The sequence below is a fragment of the Crinia signifera genome, chromosome 2 (assembly GCF_055691185.1).
Source record: "Crinia signifera chromosome 2, ASM5569118v1, whole genome shotgun sequence".
Classification (NCBI taxonomy): domain Eukaryota; kingdom Metazoa; phylum Chordata; class Amphibia; order Anura; family Myobatrachidae; genus Crinia; species Crinia signifera.
Window position 1 is genome coordinate 129,512,316 of NC_139218.1, and position 23,156 is coordinate 129,535,471.

At 44.6% G+C, this 23,156-nt stretch overlaps 1 protein-coding gene across 4 annotated transcripts in view; it reads right to left on the minus strand.

Annotated features, from left to right (window-relative positions):
• The window catches only part of TRAF3IP3 (TRAF3 interacting protein 3), a 73,786-nt gene extending 55,935 nt beyond the window's left edge, over positions 1-17,851 (minus strand). The window contains exon 1 of one of the 4 annotated variants that reach the window (XM_083172812.1): positions 17,702-17,851. The gene's annotated coding sequence lies outside the window, so the exon portion shown is untranslated. Of the gene's footprint in view, positions 1-1,406; positions 1,526-10,315; positions 10,436-17,701 lie in introns of those variants that run through there. The other 3 variants (XM_083172813.1, XM_083172815.1, XM_083172814.1) reach the window with 3 other exon arrangements.
• Between the last annotated feature and the right edge of the window lie 5,305 nt (positions 17,852-23,156).

Here is a 23,156-nt window from a genome sequence, read left to right on the forward strand (position 1 = left end):
GCCCCCGATGTACATCGTACGATGAACGTATCGCATCGCATGCCATGTACCCGATGGCATGCGATGCGACACGATTTTGACCCCCTATACGATTAAAAATCGTATAAGCACCCTAAAGGGTGCTTTTGAGCACCCTAATGGGTGCTTACAATGTTAAATGCAACCCCACGCCACCCCCCCACTATAAACGTGAACCCGAAGCGTGGCGAGCGCAGCGAGTCCGCGAGGGGCGGCGGTACGCGTCCTACGACCTTTTCATACCCCCACTATCCACGTCGGCGTGGAGTTGAGAATAGATTAGTGTGGCGAGCGCAGCGAGCCACCGAGCACGAAGCGTGGCGAGCGGACGCGGATACCTTCACAGGTAAACGCGTCCCTTCGCGGGCTTCACAGGTATCCGCGTCCGCTCGCCACGCTTCGGGCTCGGTGGCTTGCTGCGCTCGCCACACTAATCTATTCTCAACTCCACGCCGACGTGGATAGTGGGGGTATGAAAAGGTCGTAGGACGTGTACCGCTGCGCTCGCCACGCTTCGGGTTCACGTTTATAGTGGGGGGGTGGCGTGGGGGTGCATTTAACATTGTATGCACCCATTAGGGTGCTTAACATTGTATAAGCACCCATTAGGGTGCTTATACAATGTTTAATCGCATCGCATCGTATGGCATTGTATGCCATGTACAATGGCATACAATTTGAAAATTGTATGCCATGTACAATGGCATACAATTTGAAAATTGTATGCCATCGTACACTAACCAACGAAATCGCGTCGCATCGCATACAATCGCATGCGTTATGGTATACGATGCGATGGGCGCCGCCAAAATACACAAGTACCGCAACCAATCTTGAACACTACATGGTAATAGAATTCAGAGATATTGGTTACATATACCTGCGCAGGTGTATGACATGTTACTTACTAAGTATTAACCCCTACCTTGCATGCACCTGAAAAGTTTTACTGAACTAATTTGAGCATCTACCACTATCTGTATGAATGTATGATTGCCATCACCTGTGGTGAAACACCTTTGTTATCAATTACCAAGCTCTCCACAGGTGATGGCAATCATACATTGCCAGGGAGTTCAGGAACAGAGCATTTTCTCCTTCATGGAGAGGGTCAGGTAGGCAAGTATGGAGGATGGATATATATATATATATATATATATATATATATATATATATATATATGGATTATAATATATGATATCATTCTTGAATAGAGCTCCATACAGTATGTACAGTGGATGTGATTAGTGCCAGTGTACATTGATATTAGGTAATAAACACGTGTAGTAGTGGTTTCTCTGTTTACTGAGATCCACAAGAGAAAAAAAATGTTGTCTTGTCTTGGTATTGTGGCTTCACGTAGTATAAATACAAAATAAATATCTTACCTTATTCCTGCAGTTGATCTGATAAACTTTTGAAGCAAAAAAATCAATGAAAAGGAAGCACATGCTCAAATTTCCTAGTAAGCAGCAAGTCAGTCTTCAGGTTCCTGACAGATTCTAACTAGTTTCTGTTGTGTCTGCATCCCTAAAACCATACAGTGTTTTGGGAAAGGTCATGTGGTTTGTGTGTGGATTTTAATTGGCCTTTGAGATGTAGGTGTAACAGATACATGTCTTCTCTTGCCAAAGGTTCAATTGCTGTAGCTGTCTTCCTTATATAATACACACAGTCTAGCTTATGTTTATAAATCAGAACTTTGCCATTGCGCGTGTCATGTACGCCCCGGGGCACAAACTCAATGAAGTTTTTGCAGTACTGTTTTTCAGTTTAAAACCATTCTGCTAGCTGCTGTCTATAGAGCTCATACAAATGGTTGGGTTTTTGCAAATGTACAAATTTTACATCAGCAAGTTACTGTACTAATTATGGTACTTGTGTAATATCTGGGCCCCCCGATTTTTTCATTGCATCGCATCGCATGCAATATAGTGGCATCCAATTCATGCGTTTCATTGTAAAGACCCAATTTTTAATTGTATAGTCACCCATGGGTGATTTCATACCCCCACTATCCAACTACGCACGGAGTTGATTTTATATAGTGTGGCGAGCGCAGCGAGCCACTGAGCCCGAAGCGTGGGGAGCGAAGCATGGCAAGCGGACGCAGAATACACGTAAAGTAATCTGCGTGCGCTCGCTGCGCTCGTCACACTATATAAAATCAACTCCATGCGTAGTTGGATAGTGGGGGTATGAAATCACCCATGGGTGACTATACAATTAAAAATCTGGTCTTTACAATGAAAAATCACATCACATCGCATCGCATGCCTTAAGTAGTGGCATGCAATGATAAAATCGGGCGGCCAGATAATACACAAGTACCCTAATTAATGTCAAAATGTTCACACTGCAAAAAGAGTTCCCACTTACGAGTTATACATATTTTGTTTATCAAAAGTGTTGTTCACATAGGAAGCACATGAAAGGGCATTAAAATGAATGCACCTTTTTGTAAAGTGCTTTCAGTAATTTACTTTAATTACCCTCCAACTGTCCTAATTGGACGGGCCAGTCCCAATTCTAGTTGACAGTCTCACTGTTCTAAAGGGGCATGCAGATGTAGGCACCGGCTCTCTTGCTGAACGAAGCCCTTAAGCATGATTGCTCAACACACAGCGCAGTACACCCAGCGATGCTGTGTGCTGAGCGATCGTGGTGAGCAAGGCTTTCCCTATTTGTATAGGCAAATCCCTGCGATCTAGCAGGAACAACAGTGCAAGCACTGGCTTTTGCTGCAGGCGATACACACTGACCAATCAGTGCTCCATTTCTAAGCAATCTAGTCAGATCGCTTAGGAATGGGGCTGAAATCTCCCTGTGTGTATTCCCCTTTACAGTCAGGATTATAGACCCTATTCTTAAGGTGCCCACACACTAGAAAGATCTGCGATCTTAAGATGTGCGCATAAATCATACTTGCCTACTTTTGAAAACTAGTTTCAGGGAGATCATAGTTACTAGTAGAATTTTGCACAGCGCCCCATTGAGGGGGCGTGTCATTCTCTAGGGCGTGTCTAGTTCCATATATGGAGAGATTGTGAAAAGAGATTGTGAACGTGGCACCTAGAAGCGTGGGTGTGTACTGCTACATCTGAGAGGAATCTTTTAAAATGACTTATATCCAAATGAAGATGAGCCCCAAAGCAGTTAGTAAGAGCTACTATACTTGGTAAAGTGCTGGGAAATGGTGCTAATGACTCAATGTAAATGTATCTATCTCTCATCCCTTTTTTCCACCAAAAAATGTAACAGTGTAATGTGGGCTAGGTGAAATGAGGGAGAATGCTAGACTAATGAGGGAGAGAGGGAGATTGCTGCTATTTCAGGGAGTCTCCTGCAGAATGCAGGAGGGTAGGTAACTATGGCATAAATTAGCCTTGAAATCTTTTGTCTGTCCTAGACAAAAGATTTCAAGCAATCGCACATCTTTACCAAAGATTTTTCTTAAGATCCCGTGTGCGTTCCTGTGGATCTTTTGTTAAATCTTCTGATCTTTCATGCAGCATGTAAGATTAGGGAGTGGGCATTGGAACAATATCAGCCGATTTTCGACCGATTATCGCTAAACATCTGCAATCTGCAAAAAAAAAGTTCTAGTGTGTGGGCACCTTTAGAACTATTGGATGCCGATGATTACTTCTGATTGCGGAGAGTGGTGTTTCATGCATAGCTGCACTGGTATGCATTCCACAATGCAAAAAGGTTTGAAAAGCAGCCAAGCCCTTCATAAATAGTAGGCATGTACTCAAAGATAAAGTTCCATATTGCTACATGATATAATCAACAGCTGTCCAAAAAAATGGTTATACGGTCGACACTATTAAGGTTGACATACATTGGGTCGACCGCTGAAGGTCGACAGTCCCTAGATCGACACATGAAAAAGATCAACATGTCTAAAGTCGACATGGTCAAAATGTCAACACAAGCATTAAGCCAACATTGGAAAGGTCAACCGTGAAAATGTCGACATGGGTTTTTTCGAGCCGACATGCCCACAGGCGATATTTCATGACCTACCGTCTATTAGGGCGTGGAGGTAGAATGGAATAGTGTGACGAGCGTAGAGAGGGACCAAGCCTGAAGCATGGCGACCGCAAAACCCACATCAACCTTCCCAATGTTGACCTAATGCTAATGTCGACTTTTTCACAATGTCGACCTTAATTTGGTTGACCCAATGACCCATACCCCAAAAAGAAGAGTCAAATATCGGGGGATGCCCAAGGGTAGAAACACATAGATTTTTGCTGTGCAGTGAGCTGAGATATGAAGGACTTTTAATTAAAATAGAAATGAGCGATCTCTTTCGCAAACACAAAAGGTGCGTACAAACAGGGGCGATTTTGTGCAAAATCGCGGGAAATATGGTCGCTGAGCGACCATATTGCCCGCAATGGGAGTGTGCACCGGCGATATATCGCCGGGTGCGCGCTCCCGTTTTTGCCCCTGTGGTGATCGCTGGTCGCAGGAACATGCTCCTGCGACCAGCTGATTACCACTGCCGGGCTCCCCCCGGCAGTTTCTTTTTCATCAGCGACCATCTTTGGTCGCTGATGTAAAGTAGAAACTGAGCAATATATTGCTCAGCCATATATTGCTCAGCAATATATGGCTGAGCAATATATCTCCACCGTATGTACACAGCAAAAGACATATACACCAGTATTTTTTGAGATGACTGAAAAACCATGAGCACAGCAACAGAATTCAGAAGAGGTAGTTAGGTTACATTTACCCAGCACTTAAGGCTCCCATCAACCAGTGCGATATGAGCACTTTTCATGCGATTCCTATTTGAAGCGACGCATGCAACATGGATGGAAGAATGACACAAGCATTAGGTCGAAATCGGTTTTCATAATTTTTTTTTTGTCCGGAATGTCGACATAGACACCGTCTATGTTTACCGCTGCGCTCATGGCTTTGGGCACAACCTAATGACCATATACCTAAATAACAATGTTGTTTGCATTTACATCTAGGAATTCGGGATTGAAAAAGGCCAAATTCCAGGATTCACGAGATCCCGGGATTGGCTTCCCTAATAAAAAAAACCCGCCCCGGCCGCCCTGCATATCTACTTACATGTGCAGTGCGGACGGGAGGGTGGGGCAGTGGAACTTAGCGGCCGATCAGTGAAGCTGGGAGCTGAGCGGGTGAGTGGGCGGCCGGGTGGGCGGGCTGGCCTTCTAGCTGGCGATGCATAGATTCAGGGTGGGAGGGCTGACTGTGCGCCCAGGACTAGGCTGTGCGGCTGCTTGGCCTGCGCAGCCTGACCTCATCATGCTGCGCAGAGCCGCATTGCCGGGGACAGTAGAAACCGCACATGCGCAGTCTAATCCCAAAATCCCGGGATTGGAAACTCCAATCCCGGGATTAAAATCCTGGCATTTTAAGGGCCAAATCCCGGAATCCCACCGATCCTGGGATTGGCCACCCTATTTACAACCTATGCCCTATTGCAGTGTTTCCCAATGGACCACAACAGTGCATGTTTTTTTTTTACAGATCTCCACAGAATAACAAGTGAAATCTAGAGCTTTAACAGTAGAACTTAACATGTGTCAAGCCGTAATTAATACACCTGTTAATGGTCCCTAAGGACTGGATTTGGGAGATGCTGACCTCTTGTTTTTCAGGTCTTATGGGGCATACACACGGGGAGATTTCAGCTTTTTTTCTAAGCGATCTGGCTCAGTGTGTATGCCCCATAGCAATGGCGATGTACAATCCCACGTGTCGCTATTGCCATTCTAGATCATTCAAGCCTGCAGTATTAATTAGGTCATTGCCAGTGTACTTTTTAACCAGAGAACACTGGTCGTGACAGATCGCTCAGCACACATCACTGATACATTGCTGGTGCATCGCTGTCTGCTGCTGTACTACATTACATCGCTCAGCCCGGAGGCTCCATTGCCCCATGTGTATGGGGCATTAGTATGACTTATATCAGGGGTTAAAAAAAAGGGAGAAGAGAAAGTACTCTCTTTGTTTGGGGGCACGCTTTATTAAAACTTAACGTTTATTTATATAATTATTTAAAATAGTTTAATAATAAGTTCGGACATTACATTTAAACATACATGACATACAAAACATATACACACACACAATTCCTTATATTTGTTAACTCGCGTCTAAGATAGGCAGTATCTTATGCAGATTTGAAAATAATTTGTTAAATACCTATGTGCCAAACTGCCTATCTAGCAGTAGTTATATCTTTTAAATATAATGAGGAATTTGTTTATAGGACACCTTTATTAGGTGAGTGGATAGCGAATATATTTTATTGTGTTTGTCAATGTAGAAAAATGACAGTTAATTTTAGTAGAGGAGAGTGCCCCTGTAGGGAAAAATTGCTTTTTTCAGCCTGCATACATTATCTTAGTCTCTATGGATGTATGCTCGTGTGGTGGTCTAAGAAAAGTCTACTGCTCTATATCACATCAGAGAGAGAGAGTGTATGCATAGTGGAAATAAATTAGTAGAAGGCTGGAAATTAGTTTTAGATTAGATAGAGATGTGTAAGTTTATCCCTGCAAGGTGGTTTTTGCACGGGAACTGCTGCTGATTGTCGTTGATGGATTGGTTTACCCAATCCCCACAATTGAGCGAGTTTAATCCGTGCGTCAGTTGCAGATGCGGATAAGAAAAAGTGGGTTACTTATATCCACGTTAGGGAAGGGACCCCCCTGATTGGCCAATGCCCTTGCAGGGAATTGTCCCTTCGATCGTGGGTCAGTATACCCAGAAAGTGATGATAGAGAAATAAGATTGGTGACACTTATGGATTACCTCACATGCTGCTTTCTCCCATGTGCTCTTGGCATTGATGGGTGATGAGCGATGTGTCTCGTCTTTTGTGCCACCAGAAAATAGAAGATAGCTTTGTATAGTAATCTTATACGATTATCTTTAATAAACTGCAGGAACAATCTCTGTATCTCTCTCCAGAATTTTTGTTGTAGTTCCCTACATTAAATATCCATGCATATAGATTTGTTAGAACTATAGTAGAAAATATTGGATAGTATAGCTGTATAGTAGTCTTATGCAATCGTTTTGAATAGACAGTAGGAGCAATCTCTATATCAGACACCCCAAAAAAATATTTTTTGTGTTTCTTGTGGTCTCCCACATACAATGTCTATACACAGAGGTTTCCAGCAGCTCTAATAACGATGCCAGATAATGTGATTATATCAGCAGCAAAGTATTGTTTCCCCTAAAAGGGAATCTTACCACTACCCGAATGGATAAGCCAGTACTGTCACAGATATTGACTAATATCCAACTGTTATCTAACTATAACTATAATAACAAAATGCCAGATAGTGTAATTGTATCAGCAGCAGAGTATTGGTTCCCCTAAAGGGGGATCTTACCACTACCAGAATGGATTAACCAGTACTGTCCAGGATCCTTTCCGGGTAGAAGATGCTAAAGCTGAAATTCCCTCAGGGGTCTCCTAAAATCAGGAGGGACTGGTATCTCCTCTCTGACTTGTAAGTAAGTCAATGGACAAACGGCCGTTTCGCGGTAATCCCGCTTCCTCAGTGTCCCTGACACTGAGGAAGCGGGATTACCGCGAAACGGCCGTTTGTCCATTGACTTACTTACAAGTCAGAGAGGAGATACCAGTCCCTCCTGATTTTAGGAGACCCCTGAGGGAATTTCAGCTTTAGCATCTTCTACCCGGAAAGGATCCTGGACAGTACTGGTTAATCCATTCTGGTAGTGGTAAGATCCCCCTTTAGGGGAACCAATACTCTGCTGCTGATACAATTACACTATCTGGCATTTTGTTATTATAGTTATAGTTAGATAACAGTTGGATATTAGTCAATATCTGTGACAGTACTGGCTTATCCATTCGGGTAGTGGTAAGATTCCCTTTTAGGGGAAACAATACTTTGCTGCTGATATAATCACATTATCTGGCATCGTTATTAGAGCTGCTGGAAACCTCTGTGTATAGACATTGTATGTGGGAGACCACAAGAAACACAAAAAATATTTTTTTGGGGTGTCTGATATAGAGATTGCTCCTACTGTCTATTCAAAACGATTGCATAAGACTACTATACAGCTATACTATCCAATATTTTCTACTATAGTTCTAACAAATCTATATGCATGGATATTTAATGTAGGGAACTACAACAAAAATTCTGGAGAGAGATACAGAGATTGTTCCTGCAGTTTATTAAAGATAATCGTATAAGATTACTATACAAAGCTATCTTCTATTTTCTGGTGGCACAAAAGACGAGACACATCGCTCATCACCCATCAATGCCAAGAGCACATGGGAGAAAGCAGCATGTGAGGTAATCCATAAGTGTCACCAATCTTATTTCTCTATCATCACTTTCTGGGTATACTGACCCACGATCGAAGGGACAATTCCCTGCAAGGGAATTGGCCAATCAGGGGGGTCCCTTCCCTAACGTGGATATAAGTAACCCACTTTTTCTTATCCGCATCTGCAACTGACGCACGGATTAAACTCGCTCAATTGTGGGGATTGGGTAAACCAATCCATCAACGACAATCAGCAGCAGTTCCCGTGCAAAAACCACCTTGCAGGGATAAACTTACACATCTCTATCTAATCTAAAACTAATTTCCAGCCTTCTACTAATTTATTTCCACTATGCATACACTCTCTCTCTCTGATGTGATATAGAGCAGTAGACTTTTCTTAGACCACCACACGATAATACATCCATAGAGACTAAGATAATGTATGCAGGCTGAAAAAAGCAATTTTTCCCTACAGGGGCACTCTCCTCTACTAAAATTAATTGTCATTTTTCTACATTGACAAACACAATAAAATATATTCGCTATCCACTCACCTAATAAAGGTGTCCTATAAACAAATTCCTCATTATATTTAAAAGATATAACTACTGCTAGATAGGCAGTTTGGCACATAGTTATTTAACAAATTATTTTCAAATCTGCATAAGATACTGCCTATCTTAGACGCGAGTTAACAAATATAAGGAATTGTGTGTGTGTATATGTTTTGTATGTCATGTATGTTTAAATGTAATGTCCGAACTTATTATTAAACTATTTTAAATAATTATATAAATAAACGTTAAGTTTTAATAAAGCGTGCCCCCAAACAAAGAGAGTACTTTCTCTTCTCCCTTTTTTTGATCTCATTTTTACTCTCAGGGGAGCACCTCCACACAGGAATTTTTTGCCAAGGCACACGAATCATATATTGTGGATACTAAATAAACACTAAAATTTGATTTTCTAAATCACTCTCTTGGTGGGTATTAGTGCATAGGTATACTGTCCCATTCCCCTATACCCTATGTTTACATTATATCAGGGGTTCTCAACTCCAGTTCACAAGTATCACCAACAAGTCATGTTTTGTAGATATCTTTAATTATACACAGGTGAGTTAATCTATTTTGAGGGTCAGCAATTATCCCTCCTGCTTCCACAGACAGAAATCCTCAGAGCATAACCTAGATAACATAGGCTGGAGGGTGAGAACATTGCCTTTTACCAGTGTTTCCCACTCCAGTCCCGAGGGACACACTAATACACTGCACATATCCACATGCTTTAGTTACTGCACAGGTGTATTACTGTGTGACATTTTAAAAGACCCACAGGTGGTGCTAATTATATAACTTACTAAACTGGGGACTTGAGTTGAAAAACACTGGTAACACTATTGTATACATGCAACTAGTTGTCTTGTCCTCATTAAATATAGCATGATAAAGCAAGCAAATCCACGATAATGATTCAATTTGCATTACAGATCCTAAAATGTAACGCATACCTCCCTACATGACCAATTCCAGGAGGGACAATGTGCACTCTACCTGGACGTCTCGCTTAACATATGATTGCCCCCACCTGTGGTGAAACACCTTTGCCATAAATGAAGTTGTTCAACACAGGTGACACTAATCCTATATTACTGGCAAGTCGAAATACAGACGCCGCAATACCGGCACTTTGTCCCTCTATTGGTGTCCACGACACCCATAGAGGGAGAATAAAATAGTGTGCCGAGCGTAGCGAGGCATCGGGCCCGCTGTGTGGCAAGCACAGCGAGCCCGCAAGGGAGGGGGCGTTCCACTATCCATGGCCCCCCCTTGTCGGCATTGTGGTGGTCGGGATTCCGGAGTCGGGATTTCGACCATCGGAAATCCGACCGCCGGGATTTCATACTGATCCCAATGTAAGGCATATCTTGAACCTGCAGCATGTATTTTAAAAGATGGAAACCGGAACATACTTGCCTACCTGACCCTCTTCTTCAGGGAGAAAATGCTCTGTTCCTGGACTGTACTGCATGTCACAACTATTAATACAGGAGACATGCAGCAAGCTTCTTTGAGCCTGCTATCTATCTGAAACATACAGCATGAGCTTGCATCATCTGGCACTTTCTTCGCACTGCAATTACTGATAATCTTTATTACACCATATGTGTAAAGTCAGTGGGGGTTGTCATCTAAGAAAGGAGCTAAGTAAAGCTGTGGACACACGGGGCCAAATGGAATGAGGTGCAATTTTTTTTTTAGACAGCTAAAAAAAATTGCACATGTGAAATGTGCGGAAAATTATATATTTTTTTGCATAATTCAGAAATAGAATTTAGGTGACATTTTTTAGACAAAGTCAGAAATCCGGACCTGGTTTCCCAAATACGGGTGGAAAAAGTGATGTGGGCATTATGGTGTGTGGTATAATGTTAGGCCGCGCCCTCTTTTTGCTTCGCAAGAGCCCCGCCTACTACAAATGGGGGGGGGGGGGGTGCGAAACATGCCCTTGCTCCGGGCACCGTGGGACCTAGCTACATCTGGTTGGGGGTCCCTAGCGCTATATCTAGGTATGTGGCACCACAATTAGAACAATTTAAACATGCTTGGGATAGGCATATGAATATCCTTACAAAGAAATAAGAATTAAAAAGGGATGAAATTACCTGAAGGGTAAAAAAAGGGGTAGACTAGATGGGCCAAATGGTTCTTATCTGCCGTCAAATTCTATGTTTCTATGACAAAAAGACTGAAGCGTCCCCCATATTTTGGAACCAGCACCGGGCTCCAACAGCCAGCGGTGTTATGCCACAGCAGGGGAGGCACTTTTTGCGCAAGGTCACCGGGCTGTCACAAACACCCTGGCTGGTCAGACCTGGACGGGGTACCTGGGGGTGTGAGGGGGTACCAACCCCCAGTCTTCACCCATCCAGGGCTGAAGCCCAGAGTCCCGGCATCCAGGGGCGGATTGGGCCACCGGGAAACCGGGCCATTTCCCGTTGGGCCAGTCCAGACCGGGACACTCCCCCCCCCAGGGCCGCCACTGCTCCCCCTTGCTTGGCCGCACTAGTACAGCGGTTATATATTGAATGCACTGTACGCTTCAGTCTGGACCCCTTGCTGGCAGCACATGTAATCTCCTCTGCCGGCCTGGTGGTAAGTGGCACATCAACCCCCCCCCCACTCTGCTGCTAGACACAGCCTCACCAGCAACCGCCTCCCCCCAACTGGTGCTTGGTATACCGCAAGCCCCCCCCCCCCCCCCCCCCCCCCGGGCTGCTGCAAAAATATCTCCACCAGTCCCCCTTGGCAAAGAGCAATTTTGTCCCCCTTGGACACGAGCAATTTTAGTCCCCATTGGCAATGAGCAATTTCAGTCCCCCTTGGCAACGAGCTAAGGGTCAGATGTGTAATGGGAATTACGGTTTGTCATTTAGTATGTAATGCGCATCAGGGTTTGTTATATAGTATGTAATGGGCATCATGTGTGGCCTTATGTGTAATTGGTATTACGGCATGTGGCTTTATGTGGTGTAATGGGTATTACAAAGTTCCTAAAATGTGCAATGGGCATTACAGTGTGTGGTATAATGTTAGGCCACACACCCTTTTTGAAGCGCAAGAGCCCCGCCTACTACAAATCAGGGGTGGGGGGCGTGAAACATGCTCTTGCTCTGGGCACCACTGCCAGTAGGGCTCCAGGGGTTAAAAAAAAAGCCGAACCCCGAACTGGAGAGCCGCCTGAGTGTATATTCAAAGGTGACTCTCCACCGGCTACTGAGGGAATCCCAGTGATTTCAGTCACTGATATTCCTCTCACCCAAGCAGGGATGCGCCCACCTGTGAGGAGGCAAATTTTACTGCAATTTGCACACTACTACATGTGCGATATCTGGAAAACCTGCGATTTTGACAAAAAAAAAAATGCACATTACAAAAAATTGCACCTAATTACATTAGGCCCATGGTGAGATGTGCACTAGCTATTTTATCTGTATAGTCAAAATTGCATAGCACAAATCGCACCATGCTAGGCAGCACCTCATCCCGATATGACCCCAATGCACAGCCCCACGGCATCAGAATCGAATGTGGAAAAGACTATGCAGCACAGTCTACATCTACTATCTCAGAATGTGGGCCATGCTGCTCAATGCAGCATGGCCCCCGCTCTCCCACTGCGCCGTCCCTCCTTCCATGCCAGCCGGATCGGCCCGTGTATCCACAGCATTTTTGTTAGGAACAAATTTTGGAGAAATGGAAGCAGAGCAATTTATATACCACTACAAATATTACAGGTATAAACATTTGTTTGCATGCATCCAATTAAGCTTAGTCATGATTCATTGTATTTTTTTAATTGAACAACAAACATTACAGTTCTCAAGCAAACACAATGAAAATACTATACTGTACACCAGGGCTGGGCAACACCGGCCCTCCAGATGTTGATGAACTACACATCCCAGCATGCCTTGCATCAGTTTTAGCATGGCCACATAGCAAAACTAATGCAAAGCATCCTGGGATGTGTAGTTCATTAACATCTGGAGGGCCGGTGTTGCCCAGCCCTGCTGTACACTGAAGCTGTTTAATCCAGGGCCAATATGATGAATGGTTTGATACTTTAATAAATATAACAATGAATGTCAGTCATTTTAAGAAATCTTGTGTAAATGAGCCCTATTTTGATTAAGGCAATTACATTTGAGCTACAATCTTTTAAAACCTGTGGACCATTCAACATACTTATATGGCACTTTGACTAAAGCTACACCTACTGTATATTGACAGTGACACGACATGCTGGCCTTATATATTGATTGCTAGCCCCATCAGCGGCGTAGCTTTGTTTGGGGCGCCCCCCCGCCGTTAATGGGGTGCACCCCCCCATCCCCGCCCGTCCGGCCCCCCGTGCCCCCTCCCCCCATTGCTGCATGCTTACCTGTCCGCGCGACCCGGCTCCCCTCCTGGCTTCAATAAATTCTATGCAGACGGACCACGATAAAATGGCCGCCCCCATACCGCAGACAGTTTCAGAGAACAGTCTGCTTTATGGGGTTGGCCATTTTATCGTGGTCCGTCTCCATAGCATTGATGGAGGGGGAGCCGGGACGCACGGACAGGTAAGCATGCGGGGGATGGGGGGCGGGGGGATTACCATAGCACCGCAGCCCCCCCCCCCCCGGCACCCGCATATGCACAGCGCCCCCCCCGCGACCGCGGGGGCTGCGGTGCTATAGTTACGCCACCGAGCCCCATACACACATATAGGCAGTGACTGGTGGTACTCCACAGTACACAGTAACACTTTTATTAATTACAATTTTTCAATTTAGTTCCAGAAGCAGAAAGCACTCAGTGAAATCATTTCATAAATTAATAAAACATTTATATAAAATCTAATGTAAATATTGTATTTAACCCTTTGTGTGCCAAGTGAATTTGTAAAAATAGGTGTGAAAATTGCAAATCAATTTTTTTTCCATCTTAATGACCTGTAATGTTTACCTTACTTAGGAAATATAATCTTTTTTTTTTTTTTACACATCGTTTTTTATTTAAATTTATATAACAAATGTGAGCGACGCTGGTATTTTTTGCAGATATTTTGAACATCTCACAGAGTTGTTGGCACTCAAAGGGATAATTGTGTCATCAGGGGGCCTATGCATAGGCGTGCGCACGGGGGTGCCAGGGGTGCACAGGCACCTCCTAATGACCGGCACCCCCCCCGCACGAACGCAGCACTGTCCTCCCCTGCCAGCAGCAGTATGGAGCTGCCTGGCGGCTGCCTGTCGCCGGAAGCAGTTTCCAGCGCCAGGACCTGCATCTATGCGCTCCGGCCCCACAGCCAGCGGCTCCTTAAGCAGGGAGACGGGGGTCACCTGCGGCAGTGCTCCTCACTACGAGTCCTCCTCCCCGCTTACTAACCAGGAGCACCATCTGACACGGGGTCACCTGCAGGCTGCAGCAACGCTCCCTCCTCATCAGCCAAGTTCCTTCCCCCGGCGCCCCCTCCCCTCATCTGCCTGGCAGCAGCAGCTTTGTCCCCGGCCCACACACTGCTGCAGTGGCAGCTAGCTCTCGCCTTCCTCCACAGGCTCCAGGCTGCTCTGTCATTTATACATGACACTGCATATATACTGTAGCACAATGGGGCATTATATGTGTATGTAACTACAGGGGGCATTAAGTATGTGGCACTACAGGGCCATTATATGTGTGGCACTATGGGGGCAGTATGTATGTGGCACTATTGGGGCATTGTGTGTGGCACTACAGGGGCATTATGCATGTGGCACTATGCGGGGCATAATGTATGTAGAACTAAGGGGGGCATTATATGTGGGTAACGAGCATGTAATCCCTCCCAGACAATGAGCATATATCCCCTTGCCCCTTGGGCAACAGGCATGTAGTTCCTATGGCAATGAGCATGCAACCCCCCCCCCCCCCATGTGAAGGGGCATGTAACCCCCTGGCATGGAGCATGTAAACCCTGGCATCGAACATGTAACTCCTGACAACGAGCATGTAGGTAAGCGCACTTATATGGCATAATAAGTAATGGGCATTATGGTGTGTGGCATAATGTATAATGAGCAATATGGTGCATGGTATAATATGTAATGTATACACTTATACAACATATAAGTGTGGTGTAATGGGTAATTTGGTGTGTGGCATACTGTGTAATGGGCATTGCTGTGTGTGGAATAATGTGTAATGAGCATTACAGCATATGGTATAATGTGTAATAGGCAATTCGGTGTGGGCGTAATATGTCATGGGCATTATGGTGTGGGATGTAATAGGTAATTGGCATAACAGTGTGTGGCTTAATATGTAATTGGTATTATGGTACCTTTATGTGGCCTAATATGTAATTGGCATTATGGTGTGAAGAAAATTGGCATAACAGTGTGAGGCGTAACATGTAATGGACATCACAGTGTGGGGCGCAACGTGTATGGGCATTACAATGTGTGGTATAATGTGTTAGGCATATGGTATACTATGTAATGGCTGTGTGATGTGCAATAGGCATTATGGTGTAAATTTTTGGCGCATGCCTTTGGCGCGCACTGTCGCTATTGTCAAGTCCTGGCATAATGTGTAATGGCATTATGGTGTGTGGCATTATATGTAATGGCCATTACAGTGTGCGGAATTATGTGTAATGGTCATTATACTTAAAATTTTTGCAGCACTCCTTAGGTGCACACTGTCCCTGTTTATAGTATATGAGGGGGGGGGGGGGGAATGATTCACTCTGAAGTGCATATACATAAATAAGTCACCTATTTATTTTGCATTTATGCCCATTAGGTCGTGATGGACACGCCCAGTAGGCGGCGATGGACACGCCCCTCCAATGGTGCACCCCCTAAAAAAATGGGCTGCGCACGCCTATGGGCCTATGTAACCGTTTTTCATAAAGCTAGATAGAAATTATAATTCCTGCATAATTGTTTGTATGGCTGCTATGTTTAGCCTAATGCGGGACATTTCTGTTAAATCTGCAGAATGCTAATTAGAACGAAGATTATTCATTGATTATTATCAATGACAACTATTATCTGACTTATGTACCAAACTCCGAAACACAAAGCTTTTTGGAGTTTGACCCCTTCTTCAGATGATGTAAATTACTTTAATTATAGGGAATGTTATCAGCGCACCCAGGTCTTGTTAGATTTTTTTTCAGGTTAGCTGCTAGTTCTGAGTTCTAACAAGGGGCCTAATTCTTTTCACTCGCAAAAGCAAATTCTCTCTCTAATGGACAAAACCATGTGATCTGCAGGTGGGGCAGATGTTACACGTGCAGAGAGAGTTCGATTTGGGTTAGTTCTTTTGTTTCTGTGCAGAATACAGATGGAGCGCAGGTCATTTAGCCGGGGGCTGGCGATTCCATCCAAGGGGCGTGCACACACGAGAAACTCGTGCCCCCCCCAATGCGACGGAGCTCCTCACCGCCGGACCCCCCCCCCCCCAACCCTGCCCGTCTCCCTGAAGTGGAGACGGGCAGGGTCCCGCCGCCCAACTGCCAAGAGACTCGGACGGGCGTGTGTGTGAGATGCATGCGCGTCCCAGTCTGATGGGAGTCCCTCTCTGCTGACTCTCACCAGCGGGGACGTTCTGGTGAGAGCTGGGCAAACATGAGAGGGGCTCCATCTGTAAATACTGGCAGCTTTATTTTTACAGACCCCACCCAAAGTAAAATCCCCACTCAAATCTAACTCTCCGTGCACATGTTACATTTGCCCCACCTGCAGTTCACATGGTTTTGTCCCTTTAGAGAGCGAACTTGCTTTTGCGAGTGAACCAGAATCAGGCCCAAGGTTTGCTCCCCTTGTGTTATCAATAGACTTTGCGGTTGAACAGCGCTAAAACTCTATGGCCCTTATCCAGATCTGATCGCAGTACAAATTAACAGAATAACATGTGCAGAGAGAGTTAAAATTGGGTGGGGTTTGTTGAAACTGACATCTAAATTGCAGTGTAAAAATAAAGCAGCCAGTATTTACCCTGCACAGAAACAAAATAACTCACACAAATCTAATAGTGTGTACACACGGTAAGATATGCCTTCCGATGTTGAAGATATAGTCAACATCGTGTCGGCATCGCATGCAGATTGAAAGGGTTTTAACCCTTGCGATCCCGATGCGCGTTCACGTATCGCAAGACAGATAGTCTTGGCTGCATTGACTACATAGTGCAGATCTGCACTATATAGTCAAATTTGTGCTACTGCATGCATGCCGTGCGATGCGATGCGAGTCCCGATACGATCTGATCGTATCGGGACTCGCAAAGCACAGCATATCTTCACCGTGTGTACACACCATAACTCTCTCTGCACATGTTACATCTGCCCCACCTGCAGTGCGCATAAGTTTGCCAAATTTTCCAAACAAATGTGTACTGCGATCAGATCTGAATAAAGGCCTATGTGTTTAAATACTATGTGAATCATTTATTAGCACAAAGACCACTAGTATCTGTAACTTTTTCCAAAGAAAAATGCCTCGTGGGAGAACACATGACACATGATTATTAAACTAAAAAACATGACAGCTGCGCAAATCTATGATCATTAATAACATGACTGTATTGTATATTTTTTACATACCATTTTAGGCTTTTACGCGGCAATTGTAATTGGTGTCAATTGCAATGCTTAGCAGCAATCTGTTAACGAGCGGCCTCTTTTTTACACAACAGAAAATGAAAATACAGAAGTACTAATGAATTACATTCAGCTCATTCACAATAATAATAACCACCTCGCACCCACAGTCCATGTGGCTTAACTAATCCTCTAGAAATGACAGTAGCTGCTGTGTTTTTACCTGTGCAGTTCAGTTCAATGCAGTGCACCAATGATCGTCCGTGCTCTTTATGTAGATTGATTTCCAGTGCTTCTAGTGGGGTCATTATTTTCAATTTCACACCTCTTGTCACTTTGCAATGGGCATATTTGTTTAAAACAGGAAATTAAGAAAACCACAACATTTAGTCTTTCCGCCTCTTCTCTCTTACGCTTTCCTCCTGTCAGTCATTGGCTGGGGTGACACTGACATCTTTTGGTTATGTTAACCCATTGTCTGCCAACCGTAGCAGGTAACACATACAATGTATTGGGTTTGTGTATTTTTTTTTTTGCTGCTGCAGAATGTAGTATAAGTAGAAAACTGGTTGTCATGGTAAATTTCCTTTTTGTATGAAATATTCTTGTGGTTACATACAGGAAATAACTAAGAACAAAATGTATGTGTAGCTACAGCATCAGCTTTCCGAACAGCAGGAAGGCTTATTTTTTACATCTCCACGCTACATAAATGTTACGTCTATACATATATTTATATATGTATAATGAGGAGTAAACAATAACCAAGCAAATGGATGGACATTTTTTTTTAATGGCATTGATCAACCATCCCTTGGTCCCTGGCTGCCCTACAGGTTACAGTTCAACCTAGAATACTAACTTTGCCCTGTGAGAACTAGGGGGGGGGGGGGGGGGGGGGGGGGGATTATTACGAATTATTATTTGCTATTATTAGAATCCATAATTAAAAACCTTTGCTGATCGAAGACACATTTTAAGATGCGTCAGGCTGCCTTGTGTCTATAGCCACACCAAACACTTTAATAACCACTGTGTGCACTGTGCCTTAAAGCCCGTACACACTAGGAGATTTTCATTTTAATAGACTTTGCCAAAACCTCTGAAAGATACATCTGTCACCAAAGAAGTGCATACACACTGAGCTATTTTTCCCAAGCGCAAGAGATTTTTAGGAGGCTTTGCTGGAAATCTTTCATATAAAAGGATATTTAAATAATGGGCTGGGTTTCAATTCCAAGGGTGGGAGCAGCAGCCATTTTATTCACGAGGGCGCTGATGATTGGCTGGGGAATGAATGCATTTTCTGGTGAGCTCCCAGAAAAGGGCAGTGGCACTCCCCAAAATGTCCACCTGCTGCCAATTAGACAGCAAAAGGCCAGCAATCAGTCATTTAACAGTGGCGACGGTAATGCATAAATTGCTGGTGCAGACCAGCAATGTACACCTTACGCCCATACGATAGTTTACATGGTTGGGCAGGGGAGGTGATATACAGCGCTAGCCATACGTTACCGCATCATATACTATTAATAAACATTGGTGGCCAGTGGTGCAAATATATACATTGCTGGCATGTGCCATCAATGCATATATTACCGGCTAATTAAAATACGTTGGTGGGCGGGGGGACCAGTAATATATACATTGCTGGCAAGTGCCATCAATGCATATATTGCCGGCTAATCAATATACATTGGTGGGCAGGGGGACCAGTAATATATACATTGCTGGCATGTGCTACTGGATTATAAAGAAATGTGCATTGTTAGGCAGTGATGCCAGTAACATATACAATGTTGGCATGGGCCAACAATGTTTATATTACTAGCTTATCGTTAAATAATATATTGGTGGGCAGTGTTAAGAGGGAGTGGACAGGCAGCGTGAATGTGCTCCGTATGGAGCAGAGGAAGGGAGCGGACAGACAGCGTGAGGGTGCTCATATGGAGCAGGGGGAGGGAGCTGGCTGGCAGCCGGGGTTGCTTGGTACTTGTTTACTACGACGGCACCCACTACACTAAAAGTGTAGTGGGCTATTCTGCGTAGTGAAATCACATCGCATCGAGTACCGTTTATAGTTCGATGAAATTAAATATCGTATTACATCGCACAGCACTATAGACGGTACGCAATGCGGTGCGATACAATGAAATATTGCATAGTATCGCACAGCACTATAGACCGGTACGTGATGCGATACAATGAAATATCCATTGATGTCCATGATAAATGCACAGGAGTGCTTATACAATGAAATATCGCATAGGATTGCATTTCGATGCATCAAATGCGATGCGATATTTCATAGTAGAATCAACCATGACATGTGATGTGATGGGTGCTTACAATGAGTCCCCACTATCCAGGCCATCTAGAAGAATGGCGAGCGGCGGCGGAACGCGTCCTCCGACCTTTTCATACCCCCACTATCCACGCCGGCGTGGAGTTGATTTTATATAGTGTGGCGAGCCCCACGAGGGGACGCGGATTACTTTACATGTATTCCGTGTCCCCTCGCGGGCCTTGCTGCACTCGCCGTGCTTCGGGCTCGGTGGCCAGCTGCGCTCGCCACACTATCTGAAATCAACTCCGCACCAACATGGCCAGTTGGGGTATGAAAAGGTTGGAGGACGCGTTCAGCCGCCCCTCGCAGGGCTCGCAGCGCTTGCCACGCTTCGGGGTGGTTTGGATAGTGGAGGTGTTTTAGGAACACTTTTACACCTGCATTATCATATAACTGACAAAATAATGACGACATGTGTTAACGTTAAACTGATATTTACTTAAAGAATTAAATAATCATTAAATTATCATAAATAATTAATAACATTGATTACAAGAATGATTGATTGATAATTGATTAGAACAAGATAACATTAAGAAAACCTTAACTATTAAAAAGACAATATTAATGGACACATTCACACAAAGTTATTCGTCCTTTGGGAGCAGTTTAAGTGCTTCCAGAATCCTTTTGAAAGGATCCTAAGCTCTCAGTGTCTTTTGCCACATAAATTCTATGACGTAAGATTCAAGCTCATGCCTGGCTGTTCCTCTTTGGCGCTTGTTGTGCCATTTCAATTGGCCCCACAACCTCTCGACAGTTTGTGTGTGAACATCTGTTGCTGGATCAATAAAGTTATATCTGTGAAAGTGAAATGGTGGTAGCCAGTCTGTTCTAATTGTTGAGAGCTATATGCCCTCCAGCAGTCGGTGTACACATTTGTGCCTGCCTCTACATTCTGCATGATGCAGTTCATCAATGTGGCCTCATCCCGGGTCCAAAAAACAGCCACCTTTTCCAAAAAACATTGTCCAGTTTCCCGGCATATACCGCCAAAGATCCACTGTTGTGGCAAAATTCTTCCGGCATTATTTTTTCTTTTGACAAACAATGTCTCATCGCATTCCACGATCATCCCTGGCCCACCGATGCGCCGCTGTGGCTGTGCCATGACATCTAGGGCACATGCCTCCCTGACCCAGTGGATGTACAGCACTGTGGTCTTCTTGGAGATGTGGAGCTGCAGCGCACAATACTCCACAGACGTCATCTCCTGTGCCCACGAGTACAGGAACCGTACCAATGTGAGAAACGGTAACCGGCAACCAGGGAACCGTTGTGTCGCTCGCAAACTGACCTCAAGATGGTACGTCTTCACGTGGCACCGCCACATCGCCTCCTTAACTGCAAGGCGCATCGTGTGGCCATTTGCACAATTTTCCACGACTGGGAGAAGTCCATGGTCCTGAAAGAACTTATTCGCCTCCTCCTCGGACTGAGGCAACGTGAAGATATCCAATGATACTGCCATATCAATAGATTTATTACCGATTTAATAGCGTATATCAATACAACAGCAGGAGCTCTGAGTGATGTGTCTACTAGTCACAGAAATTCCCCTCAGAGTTATTTCTGAGAGAATCCATTAGGGGGCGGGAATGTCAGTGAGCAGGAACGTGAACGGTACTGAAATCGCATTGCACTGCACGTGCGATATCTGTACGGTACCGTACAAAGAAAATGTGGGCGCCGTGCTAGGAAACAAGTAGTGTTTGCTTTACTCCATGTGGTGCAGGGGGAGGGAGGAGGGTGGGCCGCCAGGACCCCTGTGCTCCATGTAGACCAAGGTGTGGCAGGAGGGTGGGCTGACTCTGGCTCATCTTTCAGTCATCATCGCCCAGCGCCGTACACACTGAGCGATAATGGTTGAAAAATTAACCATAAATCGCCAGACATGCTGGTAAAACCAGCAGATGAACCACCTCACTAGCGATGATGCTAAGCGTGCATCATCACTAGTCAGGCATAGCTGGGTCATACACACTAGGTGATTTTCAGCTGAATATAATTCTGTGCCAATCACAGCGTGGCACTGTACTCAAAGCATGGCCAGTGCAGCGAGCCATGCGAGGAACCGCGGTACACTTATACGGTGTCCATGTTGACAAAGACACCAAAAAGTGGAAACCTTGTGTCGACCTTTTGAGTGTCCACCATGTCCATGTTAACCTTAAGCTTGTGTGGACCACTGTTGACCATAAGTGGTCGACTGCCTATGCCAGTGATGGCTAACCTCGACACTCCAGCTGTTGTTGAACTACACATCCCAGCATGCCCTGCTACCTTTTTACTATTTGGCCATACTAAAACTGATGCAGGGCATGCTGGGATGTGTAGTTCAACGACAGCTGGAGTGTCAAGGTTAGCCATCACTGCCCTATGCCATAACCGCCTGGACAAATGAGTGGCTTTCCATAGTCTCCTACAATGGAAAGTCGTTCACCCACGTGAAAATTGCTCAGTGTGTATACACGGGTGCCGGACGGGGTCCCGACAGTCGGAATCCCGACAGGCATTTACCCGACGTCGGGATCCCCACTCCACGACCCCCATAGAGGAAGAATAGAATAGGTGGCTCGGGTAGCGAGCCACCGTGCCCACTAACGGGCTTAGTTGCGCTCACCATGCTGTCTGGGTCTGGCCAGTTGGGATCCCGACATCGGGATAATGACTGTCGGGATCCCGACTGTCTAACCCCTGTACCACACCCGTATACACTGGCCTATTATCCGGCAAGTGGATCCCTAGACATACACGCTGGGCAAAAAGTAAACTGCTCACATATTACAAACTAACTGAATGTATTTTCACTCAGCATCTATAGCTCCGTCTGCAAACACTGGGAAAGAAGCAACCACATAATACTAATTTATCATAAGGAGAGGGATGTAGTAAAGTGAAAATACAGCCAAAATTCTGAAAACTACCATTTTTGGAATTTGGCCATATTTTCCATTATATATCAAGCTTCAGAATGAGATGCATTTAGGACTGTTCTTTGCAAATGTCTTGCGTTAGTTATTTATGCTGGTGTGTTCTCACAAGTATTTAAATGAAATAAGAAGCAGATTCTGATTGGTTGCCCATAGCAACATCCCACGTGAAATAGAACTTCTTAGTAAATTTGCACTATTTATTTTAGTTGTCTAAATTTAAATACTTATGCAGGCCATACATCAGACCAACTTTCCTCCAACCGCTCAACTAGTCTGTCCAACAAAAACACTACCCCACACACACACCTTACCGACTTTGTTTTCAGTCCAGCCAACTTCTCTCCATCTTGTGATGTCACAGAAGTAGGTGAACCGGTTCTGCCTACCCCTGCATT